This window comes from Asparagus officinalis, chromosome 1 (genome assembly GCF_001876935.1).
Source record: "Asparagus officinalis chromosome 1, Aspof.V1, whole genome shotgun sequence".
In the NCBI taxonomy this organism is placed as follows: Eukaryota; Viridiplantae; Streptophyta; class Magnoliopsida; order Asparagales; family Asparagaceae; genus Asparagus; species Asparagus officinalis.
The window spans coordinates 88,527,995-88,547,749 of NC_033794.1; the positions used below are offsets into that span (position 1 = coordinate 88,527,995).

Here is a 19,755-nt window from a genome sequence, read left to right on the forward strand (position 1 = left end):
ACCCTCCTCTAGGGTCCAACAAGAACATCATTAAAAACATCTTCAAGAATTAGAGGTGCTAGACAAGTTGAGACTTAAAGTTCAACAACAAATCGAGATGTACTAGTCTCCGGTATCAAGAGCCTCAACAAAAGTGTCAAGCAGTGATCCTTCAGGAAAGGAGACTTGATCTTAGGTGCTCATCGACCTATAGTGATGACATACAACACTAAACGTAAATTCTGACCCAAATGGGAAGACATGTTTGTAGTAGAGACAGTTTGCTCAAGTGGAGCATACCACCAAATCAACCCAAATGGTAACAGGCTTATGGTTCCATTTCTCAAAAAATATTATCCTTGAATTGAGCGTTTCATCTCCCATGGAGTTTTCAATCACATTTAAACTTTCACCCCTGACCGTGGGAATAATTTCTCCACCAAAGTCACAAATCATCTTAGCTTGATCTAGACTCAAAATTTCCTAGTAAGTCATCAAGTGAACACCACACGTCTATTTAACTTCAGGTATCTTTTGCCATTGTTATGTTAACATTACACCTCTAAACATTTTACACTTCTTTGGACTCAACCAATTAACACAACACCTCTGTCGGGCCCTCCCTCTTTTAGAATCGATCGGTTAATATTACACCTCAATCAATTTTTCATACTGTTAAGTTAACATTACACTTCAAAATGACTTTGGACTCTCTTGAATCCGATTGGTTAAAACTATACCTTTGTTGATTATTTTATCTGATATATTAACACTATACCTCTGCTAAACTTTTTAGTATTGTTATGTTAACTTTAGAGCCCCCTCAACACTTCGACTAAACAAGCACATTAGATTCTCAATCAAAATCTGTGACTCAGCGGAATCATCAGAGATTGGAAAAGAAGCAATCTTAACCACCGCTTGTCTCAAAGAGCTCGCCTCAGTTGCAATGGCCATGATCTTAGTTGTAGTAGGAGGAGCAGATAAAGCCACTGGGAGTTAACCCCTGGTTGGTATGAAGAACGGAGCAAGCGAAGGCAACATGCTTGAAACGTTAGTGAGTATACAAGAAGCTTGGGTTGGCACAACTAAAGGCTCAAAAAGCTATACAATCATCATTGTCATTATAACCAGATTGCAGGTTTATCACCGATAGTAGCAACTTTAGCTTCGGCCGACTTCTTAACCGTAGCTGCAGATTCACCCTTTTTTTAGGTTGAGCCTTGGGCTTAAGCTTGACCCTCAATTTAGTTTCTTTAGGGAGCTCGGAAGTCATCACATCCCCGTTAGACTCAGATGTTGACATGTCCTCAATGGAAATCGAAGACTCGATAATGGGAGTAGGCATGGAAGTTGTAGTCGTATCGACTCCCAGTTTAGGTTCAGCAACTACAAAGGGAAATAGATGGAGTGTTAGTCATCAAAATAAAGTGACTATATTACCTAGTTGACAAATTCATCTTGGGAGGTGAGAATATCTGCTTGCTTGACCAGCATGAGAAAGATCATAGGGATCATCGAGACAATCGTTGGAATCATAATCGACCACCTCCTCTCCCCCTTGTCTAATCTGGTTGTACAGATGCATCATCTACGAACAAGAGCACTAGATGTTAGAATGCATATTCATCAAAGCAATATGACGATAAAAGAGGAAACTTACCTAAGGCGGCTGCGGACTCGGCTATTGGATCGTGTGTTGTATCCTCAGGAGATTTTCCCTTACCTAATGTTGGCACTTGGGCTATTTATATGAACGCGGAGGCTGTCACATCCTCTTCTCATGAATATCTCCTCTTATTGCTTCACGATGTGATGATGACTGTTTGTCAAAAAATTACGAGAAAATTTGAGAATAAAAATATATATTAATCTCCCTAACTGACTTAGGAAAAGAATAAATACAATCTCTCGATGTAATCCCTCTCTAACTGACTTAGAAAAAGAAATTACAATCTTTTCTTATCGGTTTCTTGATTTACAAATGAGGGAAGGAATTGACGGAGATCCTTCTCTTTGTTTAAACCTGAGTTCTTCTTAGTGTCGATGGGAGTTTGATTCTTATATCCTGTTAATGATCCGATCACTTCGACTCGTGGAACATGGTCTATTTCTCTTGAATTGACGTTAAGGAGAACTTGCGAGACAAGTTTAAAACTCTTAACGAGTTAATAACTCTTAGCGAGTTTAAAACTCTGTAAAAAAGTTAAATTGAAAAAAAAAATAATCCTTTTTTATTTAACCGAAATTGGTTTTCAAGCCAAGACCAACGCTCCAAGAGAAGATAAAAATTTGATTCCCAAAAGCTCTCCAAACCCTCTATTGCTGAAAGATCTCTCCAAAAACTCTAGCAGAAGATCCCAAACCCAGCTGAGTTTCTAGCTATTTATAGGGGTTTTAGGGGTGTAACTAACCCCTAAAATTGCTCCTTAGTGGGGTTATGATCCCCTCAGATCATGCAAAATGATTTTTAAACCGTTCAACTCGTGTTTTAATGAGTCAAACGCAAAGTTCACGTTCAGGGAATGGACTCCATGTCTTGGACTTCGGACGCGGAGTTAGGCTCTGTGTTTGGGTCTAAAAATGCAGTAGTGAACCCTGTGTTATGTTATTGGAATGTAGATATAAACTCCACGTCTTGATTTTGGAACGCAGCAATGGGTTTTGTGTTTTGTTCTTGGAATGCAGAGGTGAGCTCTGCGTCTTGAGTTGAAGAGACCGTCAACTTGTAGTCTCTTTTGTTAGAGCATTGCAAAGATTGTCATCTCGTAATCTTCATTTTTTCTCCTTGAAACATGAGAGTCGTTAGTTGTAACTCTGGTCAGTGATTGTGAAGGCCGTCGAATCGAAACTTTCTTTAGTTGTTGTGACGGTCATCGAGTTGTAACCTTCGTCGATTGACGTGACAGTCTCCCAATTATAACCTTTTGAAAGTTATCAAATTGTAACTTTCATCATTGGTATTTGATAGGGATCAGCTATCCTTGATAATTTTTAGACAGCCTACAAAACCCCCTCTAAAGTTTTTGAAAGTTCACGGTTGACTGGAACGAATTTTTAGAATACTTTGGGTCTCGATCTTGGATTGGTTGAGTGATTGTTCACTATGTCCATTTCGAAGCCATTGTGAACTTTGTTGCAGAAATTTACTAAACAGGACCCGTATGAGGGTGAGTGTTATAATTCTGCTTTTGAAACGCAGAGGTGGTCCTTTGCGTTTGGAACTTGAAATGCAAAGGTGGTCCTGGCATTTGAAAGCTGAAACGCGAAGATAAGCTTAGCATTTGGGGTTTGAAAACGGGAGGGCGGGTTTCATATATGGAACTTGAAACGCGGGTGGGAGCTTCGTGTTTAAAATTTGGAATGCAGAGTTGAGTCTCGTGTCTTGAAAGTTGACACGCGGAGGTGAGCCCTGTGTTTCAGGAGTCGAACCGACTCGGTGTGAACGCGGAGATCGCTTTGGGCGGGATTTTTGCCTCAAATCCCATTCCGATTTAACAGCTCCAGTTGTCTATAAATAGAACTCTAGAGTCAAATCAAGAGTCAATCAACTCTTTTGTTCTTTTTCGAGCTGATTAACGAGCCTTCTCGTTCAAAAACTCTGCCAGTAGAGAGCATGCACCGAGATCTCTTTAAAAGTATTCTGTTCATCCTTTCTGTAACTCCATTTTACTGTGGTGTATGCAGAACTGTATGATGGCATACAATACCTTCATTCTTGCAGATCTGGAGAACAAAACCCCATCCCATTGTCAGTTCTGAGGCCTTTCACTTTCTTTCCTGTTTGCTTCTCAATCATAATATTTCATTGTTTAAAGATTGCAAATACATCACTCTATGCTTCAAAGGATACACCTAAATATTTCTGGAATAATCATCAATCAATGTTAGCAGAAATCGAGCTCTACCCTTCAATGGAACCTGAGAGGGACCCCAAACATCTGAATGGATATAATCTAAAGTACCCTTAGTTCTGTGGACACCGGTACTAAAGGAGACTCTATGGTGTGTGTCGAAAACACAATGCTCACAAAAGTCTAGCTTACTAGTTTTCTAACCACAAAGCAGACCTTGTTTGATCATTATATCTAGTCCTCTCACTCATATGCCCTAACCGCATATGCTACAAACGTGTGGTGTCAGAATAAGAATCCTCTGAGGATGACACTGCTGTGGTACCTGTCACTGTACTGCCTTCAAGGATGTAGAGGGTATTTACCTTCTTTCCTTTCATCATAATAAGAGAGTCTTTACTAACTCTCAAAACTCCACATTCAGCTAAAAACTTAAAACCATTTGAGGTCAAGGGTGCCTAAAGAAATGAGGTTCTTCTTTAACTTTGGTATATATCGAATATTGCTCAATGTTCTAACAATGCCATCATGGGTCCTAATCTTAATTGATTCGATACCAACAGTCTTGCAAGGCATGTTATTTCCCAACAAGAAATTTCCATATCGATAGACTGATATGTGACCAACCAATCCCTATACGGACACATATGGTAGGAACAACCCGAATCAAGAACCCACTCATCTTGTGAATGAGTATTAACACTTACTGAAAGAACTTCATATAAACTAGAAGACTCTTCATTTTTACAGTGACAACTGAAGGTTTCACCTCCCCAGACTTCGACTATGAATTATCCTTTGCTTTGAGCGCTGGGCAATTAGGTTTTATATGCTCATACTTGTGATAGTAATAACATTCAATATTTTTCTTGGCCTGGACTGTGATCTAGACATATTTCTAGATTTGCCTCTACCACCAACACCCTTTTTAGTACAACCACAAGCGAATAAGCCTTCAGCTTGATCCTCTCCTCCTACGACATACACTTTCTGTCTTAACTATTTTGAATGTAATGCTGATTTAACATCATCTAAAGAAAGTGTATCTCTACCATAAAGCATACTATTGACAAAATTCTCATAATAAGGAGGTAATAAACATAACAAGATAAGGGCTTGATCTTCTTTATTGATTTTAACGTCAATATTCTTTAAATCTATAAGAATAGTGTTAAGTTCATCTAAGTGGTCTTTAATTCGCATACCTTCCTTCATGCGAAGGATGAAGAGGCGTTGCTTCAAGTAGAGCTTGTTCGTTAGAGACTTTGTCATGTACAAGCTCTCTAACATAAGCTATAAACCGGCGGTGGTATCTTCATTGGCAACCTCCCGCATGACCTCATCGGTCAAACAGAGTTATATGGCACTATGCACCTTTATCTCCAGCTCTTCTTTTTCATCATCGGGTATAGATTCTGACACCTTATCCTTTCCGGACAAGACTTTGAACAGTCCTTGTTGTACTAGGAGATCTCTTATTTTTACTCTCCATAAACTAAAGCTGTTTTCCCATCGAATTTCTCTGCTTTATATTTTGCAGAAGACATCTTGAAGCCTACTAGAACAATAACTGTAATTGTAAACAGTAACTGTACTTATGAATAGTAACCATACTTGTGAATAGTAACAGTACCTATGAACAGTTCCGTGCTCGTGAATAGTATCTAATGCTTTTAAAGAGTAAATGATAATCTAACTTATTTTCTGATGTGGATGATCCACTTTTAGTGACAGTTATAGAGCAATATGATAAGCAGATACGCGTACTCTAAGCCTGACTCTAATACCAGTTTGTAGCAGGGGGGCTTCACAGACATAGAAGATGTCTATATAAGAGTGTAGAATAACTACATTGATTAAACACAATGAATACAGAGAGAACAACACGCAAGGATTTAACGTGGTTCGGTCAGTATGACCTACGTCCACAGGCAAGAACAGCAGAGAATTCCACTAATCATAAAAGAGAAGATTACAAAGGAGATCATACTCTAACCAAAGAATCACACAAAGAAAGAAATTAACTCTTTCTAACTCTCTTTTCTCTCTAACTCTTCTCTTTGTCTGTCTGATTATTCTCCCTTCACCACTCCTCCTTTTATAACCTCTCAAATCTAATAAAAATTTTAAAAATGGTTTTTGTAATAGTGTAGGGAGGCAGGTGACTGTATACAAAGTCAAATAACAACATGAAGCATATAGTACGGTCAGAGCGAGATCATGATGAATTGGATTGAGAAGCCAAGAGAGAAGAGTGTTGTTGACACGATTGCAGGATGAGAACGTGGGAATTTGATGGTTCGATAAATGAACCTGAGTTTTTTCTTTGCCATGAGAGCCATGGTCATGGCGCAGCTCCGGGTTGGGTAGTTATCACTAGACAAAACTTGTGTAAAAAGCGTACGGTGCCAAGGGTTGTAGGATGGATGAAGAAAGAGAGAATTGGCATTGCCTTCTAGTGTAGTCATTAAAGAAGAAGAGGAAGAAGATGTTGTGAACCTGGCTGTGGCTAACTTGGTGATGGGAGATGGTTTTAGAGGGTCAGAAATGAGTCTGATACCATGTAAAGAGGAATATTTCCTAGGAAAATTGTATATCTTTATATTGATACGTACATGGCCATACATGGATTACAAGAGCCTTGCTAGGATAAGAAGGTTTGCAACGTGATTGATATCTCATATCTATGAGATTTGATTTTAGTAATATACTAAAACTAATCAACATACTAAAATTGTCAAGGTTTGTTTCCGTCGAAAATATGTTGCATGTAAAAAAAAGTGACAAGATTTGGATTTTTTTTCACTTGAAGATATTTAAGTTATTTGTAAGTCACAGATGGGGCTTTGATGAGAAAAGATTAAAATTTAGGTGGTTTTTGTGAAACACCCCCAAAGTCCCGGGAGTTACGTGCAAAAAAAGTAAAGCTCAAGGATTATGTGAAAGTATCCTTATTTTAGAATAATTTCCTTGAATACTAAAGCCACGATGTTCATGGACTTAAAAATAACCGATGAGACAACACCATCGATGCTCTAGACATTCGGGCTTCGGTCGTCAAAGGATTTAGGCTTCTTGCATCCCTTTCTTGCAAAATGGTTTCCGTCTTAAAAAAGAATTTAGCCCACATGTCTAGGCTCAATGCTTCCCTTTCTTGCAAAACAAACATTGCGCCCATAGGAACAAGAATAATGAACACACTTAATGATTATGGAAACATTCTACTCCGGCTCTGACACTGTAATTTGGGACACTGAAACTTGACCTAAGTGGATAATTGGACCTTTATACCTATGTTTTAATTGCTTGGATAACTAGTCTCATATGATTAAATATTAATTGGTTTACCAACCAAATTACTTTTTTGTGTCAATTTAAGTTGTATATTTTCATTTTTTTAAGCAATATACAACCCACTCAACAAGTCACAAGTTAATATTTTCAAGAATAAAATTATCAAATGCAATATTAGTATCCAATACAAGCTGCCCGATACCTCAAAATATTTATTTTCCCTAAGTGATCGATATATTAAACATAAGAATAACTCTATTTTGTCAAATGATCAAGATGTTTGTGTGGTCCGTCATTAAAATCCATCATTGCAATTGATGAAAAGCGCTAGAAGGGATTAAGAACTAATTAGTATTTAATTATATGACCAAGTTTCCAAGCAATTAAAACATAAGGATGATCGTCCAGTTACGTAATAAATTATAATGACCAATAATCCAATTGAAGAAACAACGACAAAGTTTAGGAAATTACACGCAGGAAACTGTTTGGAAGTTTATCGGTCGACTGTGAGATCAGCTGCGGTCGACCGGCAAATGTGCACACTACATGGTGTATTTTTGGATTTATGTCCGATCGATCGCAACGTCAAGTGCGACCAACTATGGACCCTGTAATCGATTTTATGAGTTTTCTGTCATTCTGTCTGGTCGACCGCGGAGTCAAGTGCAGTCGACCGCGACTCGGGTCTGAGCCTAGGCTTTATTTTCTGACCTGTTTTGTTTTGTGTTGATATATAACCCTAAACCAGATTAATTAGGATTAATTAAGGATGACTTTGAGCAGCTTTTGAGAGAGAATTATACATCCTTTGAGGGAGATTTTGTGAGAGATTTTAAGAGCTTTGTTCGAGGGTTTTTGGTGAGATTGTAAACCCTATTTGTATTCTCTTTATCTCTAATAGTAAAAATTACCCCCTCATTGCCCCGTGGACGTAGGCAACTTGTTGAACCACGTAAATTGGTTTGTCTTGCTATGATTGTGATTTGTGCTTGTGTTTTGGTTGTGATCTTTCTCGTTCTTGTTCGTATACTATTTGGCTTTCGAGTTCCGCTGCGCACAACAAGTGGCATCAGAGATTCGAGTTTGTCTTGGGGCTTGTTTGAAGGATTCGCTGAAGGATTCTTACATGAAGAGTTAGATCTACAACATGGGAGAAGCAAGCATATTAGGATCGTCTCTTACAAAGACGATACAGAGTCTGAGCATCAATAATACAAAGATTAATGTTCCAAAGTTCGATAGCAAGATCAATTTTGGTTTTTGGATGTGCCAGGTGATAGATGCATTGGATGCATAGAATTTGAAGGAGACTCTTGAGTTACACAAGAAACCTGAAGACATTGAGGACAAGGTTTGGAAGAAGATAAACAGTAAGGCTTGTGGAGTTATTTGGTCATGCTTAACGCCGGATCTTATTTATGATATGATGAACGAGACGTCGGCGAAGAGATTGTGAGAAACGCTCAATGAAAAGCATCTTACGAAGAGCATTGAGAATCGGCTTCACTTGAAGAAGAGGTTTTACCAGTTCAAGATGAAGATGAGAGTTTCCATTAGAGAGCATGTAAATAACTTCACGAAGTTGCTTTCAGATATAGCCAATGTGGACATCATGGTTCAAAATGAAGGCAAGGTGATGCTACTTTTGTGTTTGTTGTCAGAGGATAAATATGATACGTTTGTTCTCACTATGATAAATGAGAGAATTACTGTTAGCTACAAGAAGGTGACCTCGGTAATGATAAACTATGAGTTGAGGAAGAGTGATGGCGAACCCTCCGAGAAGGCATCAGGAGATCTATTAGCAGTTCGAGGCCATAGTCTAAACCACCACCAGTTCAACCACTCAAAATCGAAGAATAGATGTGGCCATTGAAAGCACCCTAATGCCATTACGAAAGAACCCTAAGGGGGGTGAATAGGGTTCATGCTAATCTAATCCGATTTAATGCCGATGAAAACTTATTAATAAATATATCCTAGCAAGAATGATATATTACAAATATATATGGAAAGATATATAAGTAACACAAGGGTAAACAAACTACTAAAGTGATAGGGTAATATAAACAACAAGCAATTGACAAAGGCGGTATAAGATATGAACACAAAAATAAGTACACCAATGTAATTACAAATAAACGATATGATCACGGAGTTCGGTCCCCACGACTGTAGGGTGAAAATTTGATTCTTCCGAAGGAAGGAGTTTCGTTTGTATTGATAAGAAAGCTTATTACAAACTAATAATCAAATGTTTACAACAGAAGCAGAGGGAATGCCCTCTTTGTTTTGTGTGGGGACTTTAGGTGGCGATAGGATGCCTCGCTCGGTGCTCGTGCCGAGTCTGCTTCCCTTGGACGATCCGATCGAAGTTGATGCCGGAGCCGGAGCTTCGGTTCTCAAATGAGGGAGCCTTTGGCAAAGGTCCAGGTTCAACCTTTGGGAGATTAGCCAGCAGAATATGCAACGGCCAATCCCCCTTCTTCATGCTGCTGAAGATGGGTTTTAACAGGCAAGGGATGGCATGGGCTCTCCCTTGATTCATGGGATTTGACCACTAATAGAGGTGAGGGAGATAGCTTGACTGCTCCTTGAATTATGGGATGTGACCACACGTTGTTCGGAGACGTCCTGCTGTTCATTCGTACCGTCAATGGTCATTCGAAGAGCTGTGCTCTGCATCACGCTACATAGGAGTGGGAAAGCCCCTCCTCGTATGCGTGACAACGGCTGTCAGATGCTTGCGTGGATCTGACCAACCACCGATCGTTGGCGGCTCTCGTCCCTTCACCTGGACAACTGAGGTGAGCCGTATTTATGAGGGTGCGGGCTGTTTCGGCGCCTGTCCGCTCATTCGTACTGTGGACGGCCATCTGACGGGCCTGGAGTATTGTGCCCTCTCCCTTGATTTGTGGGATTTGACCACTGATGTAACTGTTCCTATACTCCAAGTGGGCAGTTGACAGTGAGCTGGCGAGTCTGCAGCTTGGGTCTGCAGGCGAGCTTAGGACTGCAGGCAGACTTGGGTATTTGGGACTGCAGGCAGATTCGAGCTGCAGGCGAGCAGGCAGACTTGGGTCTGCAGGCGGATTTGAGACTGCAGGCGAATTTCGAGCTGCAGGCGAGCAGGCAGACATGGGTCTGCAGGCGGATTTGAGCTGCAGGCGAGCTCCTGAGCATGGATTGAAGAATAGGCCGTAACTTTCAAACCGTAAGTCGGAATTGGACGAATTACATATGAAAATCGCCTATCTCGACGAGATGGAGCCATCTGAACCAAGCCGAAGGCTTCGGTTCGCTTCCTCCGTTTTGCCAAATTCTTTACGGTTTGGGAGATATCTGCGCTTTCCCCTTTTTCTGCTATTTCGGGCGAGGTTTTAGCAGTTTTGTTCTGAACTTCTCTGATAAGGATTAAAGGCAATTTTTATTGCCTACAACGACCTACGTCTCTGCTCCTCACCTCAAGGAGATTTTTACTATCACAACCGGGTTTTCTACGCTCACCCGATTAACGTTTACACCTCACACTCGGTTTTCTAGTTCACCGAAAACTTTATAATCTCACACTCTTGTAATCCCACTTTATATCCTTTAAGTGTTGGTCTCTAGCTCGTGTCTCCCTCAAGTATTAGGAATTACAACCTACCTCTAGGTATTACTACCTATCCCCACTCCTCTTTGGACAACCCCGTCTCTCATCACACACTTCTCTCGATGTACAAGTGTATTACAAAGTGTAACTCATAATTAATGCTTGATACAAAAAATGTTTGTTCTCTAATATGGATGAGAACAAAATATAAGCTCACGCTCTAAGTCATACAATCCTACAACGCAATTATATAATGTATGCAAATACAATAAGCTCAATGGTTGTGTGTGTAAACAAAGAGTAAATAAAATCAACTAAACTCAATATAAACACTAGCTTAATAAAATAATAATCAAACCAACTAAACTCAATATAAACACTAGCTTAATAAAATAATAATCAAACAATATAAATGTAAAGCTAGATTAAGTTTAGGAAAAATTCTCTATAGATAACAAGAGAGAGGGAGAAGAGTGAATACTCAAACACCAAAGGATGATCTCCACTTATTCTTATAAAATTTTCTTCACTAACTAAACTCTTAAACAAACACTAAAACAAAATTAAACACCCTTTAAACTTGTTTAAAAACTTTCTTAGATAGTAAATAAAACTTTGGGAAATAATTGTAAACATGATAATATACATGTTACAAAAACTAGTTTTTAAAAAACACCTCCCAAATGAGAAATCTCTTTATTTTTTAAAACAGTCCAAAACATGAAAATGTGAAATACTTGTTTTTGTCATTTTGACTAAACCACGTTTTGAAAACTTTATAAACTAATTTTATAGACTTGATAAAAGATACAAACTATTGTTGTTAAGTCTATAAACCAAAAACTCAATATTATGCAAAAATAAAGTTTTGCACAATATGTACTTAACATATATATATATATAACCAATAAAATGTGTATGTATATGATTGAGCTTAGAGTACTTAACACACATAATATAAAACCTAAACTATATATACCCAAGCTTGTGATCTTCAACAAAGCTCTATCTTGGTACACTTGCGGATGAAGCGGGAACTTGGATCTTTAACTTGAATTGCAAGGCTTCATACCACAATTCCGCCAACCTCCATTGGATATGATCGTGAATGCATGATTTCATCAATCCTCCAATATATTGTTTGCCTAGAATAGATACAAAACACAAATACTAGACAAACAACATTAGATATAAATTATTTATAAATCATCATCAAAATAAAAAGACCCAACAACCATAAGAGTATCGATAAAAATTAATGTTATTTTTGTAAAGAAGAGTGACATTGAAAGATCGACTGCCCAAAGTTGAATGACAAAGACGAGAAGAACAAGAGGAAAATTATACAAGCTTTAGAAGTAAATGTTATAAAAGCTGTCGGCGAACATTCAGATTCAGATTCTTCAGGTTATTCATGCCATGTACTACTGTCAGTTTGCTATGCTGACTCTACAGAGTGGATGTTGGATTCTGAAGCTACATATCATATTTACCCTAGAAGGGATTGGTTCTCCAGATTTGAGGAGCTGGAAAGAGGGGATATCATGCTTATGGGTAATGATCATGTATGCCTTATTAGTGGTATTAGTACAGTCCGAATCAGGATGCATGACGGAGTGGTTAGAGAGTTGAAAGAAGTGAGGTTCGTGCTGCAATTGACGAAGAACATTATTTTTCTTGGGACTTTGGAGGCAGCAGGTTTTCGAGTGATCTTAGAGGATGCTACTGTGAAGGTCATAAAAGGTTCTTTGGTGGTGATGCGAGGTGTCAGGTAAAATAACCTATACTACTTGAAGGGCAATACAGTTACAGGGGGTCTGGTAGCTTCTATCACTACAGAGGAGGACACTACCATCTTATGGCACATACATTTAGAACACACTAGTGATAAGTTCCTATGAACATTAGCAAAATATAGGCTATTAAAAGGTGTGAAATCCTGTAAGATGGAGCTGTGTAAGCATTGTGTACTTGGGAAGAAGACTAGAGTGCTGCTATTCACAACACCTAAGGTATATTGGATTATATTCACTCATATATTTGGGGCCCTTCCAAGCACACATCACTTGGTAGGGCTAATTATTTTGTCACTTTCATTGATAACTATTCCAGGAAAAAATGGGTATATACAATGAAGCATAAACACGAGGTCCTGGATATTTTTGTGGAGTGAAAAAAGAAAGTGGAGTTGCAAACAGGTAGAAAAGTAAAGACTCTTTGTTCAGATAACGGTGGAGAGTATAAGAGTGATCAATTTCTACAGTTTTATCGGGATTACGGTATTAGGCGATACTTCACAGTTCGAGAGACACCGCAAGAGAACGGGGTAGCTGAGAGATTAAACCATACCTTACTGGAGAAGGTGCAACGTATGATGACATAGAGTGTATTGCCTAGATCATTTTGGGTCGAGGCGTTAGTTTATGCGAGCCATCTCGTCAAGAGGTTGTCGTGCACTACGATACATGGGAAGCCTCCTATGGAGCGATGGTCTGGTTCAGTGGCTAGTGACTATGAGTCGCTTCGGATATTTGGGTGTCCTGCTTATTATTATGTCAATGATGAAAAATTGAATCCAAGGACGAGAAAAGCTATCTTTGTGGAATTTAGAGAAGATGTTAAAGGCTTCAAGTTATGAGATCTACAGGATAAGAAGATAGTCATTAGCAGAGATGTCGTATTTGATGAGGCGTACATAATGAGGCCTCAAGTTCCTCAGTAGGTGGAGGAAGACCAGAGTAGTGAGATATCGTAACAGGTGGAGGATGATGTAACTCCACTAACTCTAGATAATATTGTATCCATTGAGGCTTCTACAGAGGTGACATTGGGAGGAGATGGGATGACAGCCGGGCATATAGAGGATACAATGGTTGGTGAGACTTAGGAATAGGATCATGTTCAAGAGTCTATTGTAGCAAATAGACCTAGAAGGGTGATTTGTCGGCCAGCTAGATATAATAATATCATGGTTGCATATGCTTTACCAGTGGAGGTCGTTGATGATATGGTTCCTTCTACATTCAGGGAATACATTTAGGGAGGAAAAGTCTAGCTCTGATTCAATCAGGTAGAGGGAAGCTATGGAGGAGGAGATAAGGTATCTTCAAAAGAACGACACTTGGAAACTTATAAAGTTATCTAAGGGAAAGAAAGCTATTGGTTACAAGTGGGTATATGCGAAGAAAGATGGATCTTCTATTAGGAACATTAGGTACAAAGTCAGATTGGTTGCCAATGGATATATACAGCTTGTGGCGATGATTACAACGAGGTACTTTCACTCGTTGTGAAGCATTTGCCGATTCGGATTTTATTGGCATTAGTGACACAGCTGGATTTGGATTTGGTCCAGATAGATGTTAAGACATCCTTTCTACATAGAGATTTAGATGAGAAGATCTATATGAAACAAGCATTGGGATTCAAACCTGCAGGAAAGAAAGATTTGGTATGCAAGCTGAAGAAGTCTCTTTATGGTTTGAAGCAATCGTCGCGACAGTGGTACAAGAGATTCGACAGCTTCATGATTGGCCATGGATACACGCTGAGCTCATATGACCCACGTGTTTATATGTACAAGCTACAGCATGGTGAGTATATTTATTTATTATTATATTTTGATGATATGCTTATTGCTTCCAGAAATTCTTCGGCTATTCGAAAGTTAAAAAAACTATCATCCGAGTTTGAGATGAAGGATCTTGGATAAGCTAAGAAGATATTGGGTATAGAGATCGGGAGAGATAGGGTGAATGGGAGATTGAAGCTTATACAGAGGAGTTATCTGCAGAAGATGTTGAAGAAATTCAGCTTTGATAGAAATGCAAAGTGAGTGAGTACTCCGTTGGCTCCCCACTTTAAACTTTCAGCTTTGATATCGCTTGTTTCAGTTGAAGACAGAGAATATATGTTAAAGGTTTCATATTCCAGTGTGGTGGGTAGTTTAATGTATGCGATGGTGTGTACGAGGTCAGATTTATCATAAGCTGTGAGCATGGTATCCAGGTACATGCACGATCCTGGGAAGGGTCATTTAGAGGTCGTGAAGTTGATTTTACGATATATTAAAGGCACCGTGGATGTTGGTTTGGTATTTCAAAAGAATGAGAAAATTGGGCATGATTGTATTTGCTATATGGATTCTGATTATGCAAGGGATCTTGACAAGCACCGGTCTACTTCAGATATGTGTTTATATTGGTAGGACCACCGGTATATTAGAGATGTACATTTCAGTCTATAGTGGCTCTCTTTACTATATAGATGGAGTATATGACGGTGACTGAAGCTATTAAGGAGGCTTTGTGGTTGCATAGATTGTTAGAGGACTTAGAGATTGCACAGGAGACCATTCGGATATATTGTGATAGAATACCAGCTATCTATTTGGCAAAGAACCAGGTTTATCATGCACACACGAAGCATATTGATGTCAGATTCTACTTTGTTCATGATATTTTGGATGATGGAGACGTCATATTGGAGAAGATCCACACAATGGATAACCCTGCAGATATTTTGACCAAAGTTGTGTCTCAGGTGTGAAGTTTGGTCATTGTTTGGAGCTATTGAAAATTCTTTAATGTTGAGGGCCTTTGGAGGTCATTTGCGTGAACTACATTTGGCTTGATTCATTGGGCAAGAGGATACGTAGGCAGTCTTTTCGATGCAGCCGGTTGGATTAACTGATATTGATGGGGGGAGATTGTTTAAGCTCTCGTTTGGGTTCCCAACTTGTTGTGGATTGAGTCCGTTGTCGTGGATCCACTCCACTTCCTACTGGACGTAACAAGTAGGATATTTGGTTGTTTTTTGTGTCGGGTCAGTTTTGGGAAAAACTTTGCCGAGGTGGAGAATTGAAGAAATAGTGAAAAAGTTCAGGAAATTACACGCAGGAAACTGTTTGGAAACTTGTCGGTCGATCGCGAGATCAGCTGCGGTCGACCGGAAAACGTGCACGCTACATGGTGCATTTTCGGATTTCTGTCTGGTCGACCGCGACGTCAAGTACGGTCGACCGCGGACCCTGTAATCGATTTTACGAGTTTTCTATCATTTTGTCCGATCGACCACGGAGTCAAGTGCGGTCGACCGCGACTCGAGTCTGAGCCTGGGCTTTGTTTTCTTACCCGTTTCATTTCGTGTTGATATATAACCCTAAACATGATTAATTAGGGTTAATTAAGGACGACTTTGAGCAACTTTTGAGAGAGAATTGTGCATCCTTTGAGAGAGATTTTGTGAGAGATTTTAAGAGCTTTGTTCGAGGGTTTTTGATGAGATTGTAAACCCTATTTGTATTCTCTTTATCTCTAATAGTAAAAACTCCTCTCTTCTTGCCCCGTGGACGTAAGCAACTTGACGAACCACGTAATTTGGTTTGTCTTGTTGTGATTGTGATTTGTGCTTGTGTTTTGGTTGTGATCTTACTCGTTCTTGTTCGTGCACTATTTGGCTTTCGAGTTCCACTGCGCACAACACCAATTAATCCAACAAACTTGGATGTGACATCAACTCTATCTCTAAACCATTTTGCTTTTGCAAGAACTCTCCAAGGTTGCAACAGAACCTAACCAGACATGCTTGAAGAATTCTTCCAAATAAAAATTGCGATAATTGGACTGGATGACATAATAGTGTATGTAATAGATATTATAGCGTATCGCAGTCTTGTCCATTGCAATTTGAGCGGATGATAAAGAATGTGATCATTGCATACTCTTAATCACTATAATTGGAGTGGATGATAAAGGTCGTGATAATTGCATACCCTCCATCATTATATAATTAGAGAGAATCAGGATTTTATTCCTCTAATACCATGTGCATCACTAGTACAAAACTGGTCTGCCCAAACGGTTGGAACCGTTTGGGAAAACCCCCTCCCAAACGGTTCCAACCGTTTGGGAGACGTAAAACACCCGTTTGGGCTAAAGCCGTTGGGGACGAATTGTCCCCAACGGTCGCCCAAACGGTTGCAACCGTTTGGGCAAAACCCCAAACGGTTACAACCGTTTGGGATATTGCCCAAACGGTTGAAACCGTTTGGGCAAAAAATCGCCCAAACGGTTCCAACCGTTTGGGCCAAATTTTAGCCCAAACGGTTGAAACCGTTTGGGCGAAAATTAGCCCAAACGGTTTCAACCGTTTGGGCTATTTATTTTAATAGTTTTAAAATTTTGGCTTTTTTATTTATTTTCCCCCGAAACGGTTTCAAATGTTTATATACACATCTCACATAATAAGTACTCAACATATCACAATGAAATCAAAATATTCTCATACTTTGCTAAATATCCAATGTTATATATTCATACACAATGTTTACTCAATATACTTAGAGACAAAACATATACATACACAATGTACTCAATATCTCACAATGAAAAGCATCTAATATTATATACTTGTCTCTAATATCCAAAATGAGGTTGCCTTTTCGATGACCAGCTCCTACACGATACAAAGTATTCGACCGATAAAGAGATAGATTTAAATACCGTCTGACCTTGTTTTATTGCAGCATCATCGTTACATAGAAGGAAAAGAAAGCAACAGAATAACAGATGAAAATTATAAGAGTATATGAGTCATGTTTCAATGTGAGTACCATCGACTGGAAACATAACCTGGAGCAAATTCTTGATAGACTGCCTTTCCCCTCACCTTCCCTAAGAACAAACAGGCCAAATGCTAGTAGATAGAACATGAATGTTGTACTCATCACATTTTGAATTACTGATATTATCTGCACAAGTTTCATCAAATTGCCTTTCCTCGTTTTATGCCAACTTTGGACGCCATTTTTTTCCTAAAAAGTAATTATTCCCAATCAGATAATACACACATATATAATGTACATATGAAAATGCTAAAAATGAAAATAATTTCAGAATGCTTGCTTAACCTGATGCAGCTTTGATGTCCTGATGCAGCTTTGATGTCCTGGGGCAATTGCTTGGATCGAATCAGCATGAAGTAATGCCTCAGTAGCCTGCAGCTCAATACTAGATTTACAGCACAGAGAAAACATTTCAAGAATATAAATAACTTTAAATTCTGCAGAATTCTAAACATGAGCCCGAAACGTCTAGAAATCCTATGTTTGTAACAAGGTTTACTAAAATTCTGAAAGAGAAACTCAGACCTGAAACTCTTTGAAACTTCCATAATGAAACCACATTCAAGATTGAATGCCTAATACCAACCTGAAATGGGGTCTTCCAACATTGATATATTGATCTATTGTCATATGTTTAAAAAATAAAAATTTATACTAAACCCTTACCCTTGACAATGATAATTTGATAAAAACATTTCACGCATGTGCTAGATGATATATACCAGTATATAAAATATTCCTGCATGTTTTAAATAGTAACTTCAATAAAACTACACAAATTGTTAGACCCTAGAGGGGGGTGATTAGGGTCTTATGCTAATCTAATCCGATTATATACCAATTAAAATTAATTAACAAGTTATCAAACCTGACCATGAAACAATTCAAACTTAACCTGAGTTTAAGGTCAAATGTTTTCATTTTTAGTAAGATACAGTTTAAACCTTGACCAAATTTTAGATAGGTTGGATTTAGGCTAAGATGTGTGCCAGCTAACCCAACCCAACCTACCTAAAGTACTTAACGCCAACTAGCTAGTTTCATGAAATAGAAAAGCCAACTCTTCATTTGTAACTCATGGATATCAATACACATAGGCTAGTGCTTATATAAAAGGATGAGATCCTTAGAGATTACATGTTGTGTCAAAAGAAGCAAGTACTTTATCAAAAGAAATTGAGTATTTAGCAGTTATAATGTGGTGATTAAGGACTGTGTATGGCAGTAGTGCTAGCAACTTGAGTGAGAAAACCCATCTCCCATTACAAAAGGCAGGATGGCTGAAGTGGAGAAATGTCCACAGTATTATGTGATCATATAATAGCCCATGAAATGAACAGAAAGTTTCCACTAGATGGTTATAAGATCAGTTATAATTTAAAGGTAAAATATCAAGCATTCAAGAAAATTATGTTCAAGAGATGAATTTATCTGAAAACGAGTAAGCAGCCATTGTGAGAAAAAGACTGAATACAGAATGTGTTCATTCATGGAAAATTAAGATAACATCAATAAATGATAGAAAATTACCCAGATTAAGCATGTAAGGAGACTATTAGAAGCTGCAAATGAAATATGAAGGCTTCTAACATAGCTGTGGAATACCAGGATAAGGGATAGAGCAAATAAGCTTGAATTGAAGCTGAAAATGAAATATGAAGGCTTCTAACTTGACTAATTATTCATCTACAGATAAACGAAAGAAAAAGAATTCAGAAAGCCGACAAAAAATTGAGACAACAGTATTCATTATTATCATTTTGCAGCAGAATTCATAAGCTAATCCACCAGATTTGACATAAAGAGTATACAGCTCAAAATAAATAAATCCAGCTCAGTTCAACTGTCATTTACATTCCTACCATAAAAGCTCATGCTTGTAAACTTCAAATAGTCAATCTGAACTTACTTCATCATCCAAAACTGCTAAAAATCTTATTATTACCCAACTGAGTAATTTCATCAAGCACTTACCGGGCATCAACCAGAACAGATCTTCTTCAACCTCTCAGCCGCCGACTGATCCACCGAATACTGCAACCCAACCACCAAAATATCAGCTATACAGATAACAAACACACACACACACACTTGAACAATGCACAAACCAACACCACTTGAGCTAATAATTGTAAATTTGGTCTGAAAAGATTGAAGAGCCTTTTACTAAATTAAAAAAAAAATCTACCTTACAATGGAAAATATACCTTACTAAGCATAACAACAAGACTCATTCCGGCTGAGTAGCGTGTGGAATCGAGAGGCGATTGAGGAGGCGGCGGAGTAGCGGTGGAGGAGGAGGCGAGGAGCGGTGGAGGAGGAGGCGGAGGAGCGGTGGAGGAGAAGGCGGAGAGCTGTGGAGGACGAGGTGGAGGAGCGGTGGAGGACGAGGCGGAGGCGGAGGA

The 19,755-nt window shown here is 38.8% G+C and overlaps 1 long non-coding RNA gene across 2 annotated transcripts; it reads right to left on the reverse strand.

Moving 5' to 3' along the window:
* On the reverse strand, positions 17,564-19,630 carry LOC109843148. Of its 2 annotated transcripts, none has more exons than XR_002247548.1 (3): positions 19,558-19,630; positions 19,325-19,384; positions 17,564-17,722 (listed from the first exon to the last, which is right to left on the reverse strand). It is a non-coding gene; the product is annotated as an uncharacterized LOC109843148 (long non-coding RNA). The 2 variants fall into 2 exon arrangements; XR_002247552.1 differs by lacking the exon at positions 17,564-17,722 and adding an exon at positions 18,749-18,944.